At 45.4% G+C, this 1,294-nt stretch overlaps 1 long non-coding RNA gene across 1 annotated transcript in view; it reads left to right on the forward strand.

Annotated features, from left to right (window-relative positions):
* LOC106936947 (uncharacterized) overlaps positions 1–468 on the forward strand; it is a 3,398-nt gene extending 2,930 nt beyond the window's left edge. Inside the window, exon 2 of the long non-coding RNA XR_001422267.1 lies at positions 298–468. This is a non-coding gene — a long non-coding RNA (uncharacterized LOC106936947). The remainder of the gene's footprint in view (positions 1–297) is intronic.
* Positions 469–1,294: the final 826 nt, after the last annotated feature.

Consider the following 1,294-nt stretch of genomic DNA (forward strand, 5'->3'; position numbering starts at 1 on the left):
GCTCATGAAAACCCAAAATTCCTGTCTCAAAAAATTTGCATATTTCATCCGACCAATAAAAGAAATGTGTTTTAATACCAAAAAAGTCAACCTTCAAATAATTATGTTCAGTTATGCATTCAGTACTTGGTCAGGAATCCTTTTGCAGCCTTCAATGCAGCATGGAGGCCATCAGCCTGTGGCTCTGCTGAGGTGTTATGGAGCCCAGGAGGCTCCGATAGCGGCTTTAAGCTCATCCAGAGTTTTGGGTCTCAACTTTCTCTTCACAATGTCCCACAGATTCTCTATGGGGTTCAGGTCAGGAGAGTTGGCAGGCCAACAGTAACACCATGGTCAGTAATACCAGTGGTTTTGGCCCTGTGAGCAGGTGCCAGGTTGTGCTGAAAAATGAAATCTTCATCTCCATAAAACTTTTCAGCAGATGGAAGCATGAAGTGCTCCAAAATCTTCTGATAGCTGCTGCACTGACCTGCCCTTGATAAAACACAGTGGACCAACACCAGCAGCTGACATGGCACCCAGACCATCACTGACTGTGGGTACTTGACACTGGACTTCTGGCATTTTGGCATTTCCTTCTCCCCAGTCTTCCTCCAGAGTCTGGCACTTTGATTTCCGAATGACATGCAAAGCTTTCATCCGAAAAAAGTACTTTGGACCACTGAACAACAGTGGTCCAAAGTGCTGCTTCTCTTTAGCCCAGGTCAGGCGCTTCTGCCACTGTTTCTGGTTCAAAAGTGGCTTGACCTTTGACCTGGGGAATATGGCACCTGTAGCCCATTTCCTGCACACGCCTGTGCACAGTGGCTCTGGATGTTTCTACTCCAGACTCAGTCCACTGCTTCCCCCAAGGTCTGGAATCGGCCCTTCAATCTTCCTCAGGGTCCGGTCACCTCTTCTCGTTGTGCAGCGTTTTCTGCCACACTTTTTCCTTCCTACTGACTTCCCACTGAGGTGCCTTGATATAACACTCTGCAAACAGCCGATTCGTTCAGAAATTTCTTTCTGTTTCTCACCCTCTTGCTTGAGGATGTCAGTGATGGCCTTCTGGACAGCAGTCTGACCCATGATTGCGGTTTTGAGTAATGAACCAGGCTGGGAGTTTTTAAAAGCCTCAGGAATCTTTTGCAGGTGTTTAGAGTTACTTTGTTGATTCAGATGATGAGGTTAATTGCTCGTTCAGAGAACCTTTTCATGATATGCTAATTTTTTGAGACAGGGATTTTGGGTTTTCATGAGCTGTTTGCCAAAATCATCAGTATTAAAACAATAAAAACTGAAATATTTAAGTTGG

This window comes from Poecilia latipinna, unplaced genomic scaffold, assembly GCF_001443285.1.
Source record: "Poecilia latipinna isolate Pla-1442-1.1 unplaced genomic scaffold, P_latipinna-1.0 Scaffold2247, whole genome shotgun sequence".
Classification (NCBI taxonomy): domain Eukaryota; kingdom Metazoa; phylum Chordata; class Actinopteri; order Cyprinodontiformes; family Poeciliidae; genus Poecilia; species Poecilia latipinna.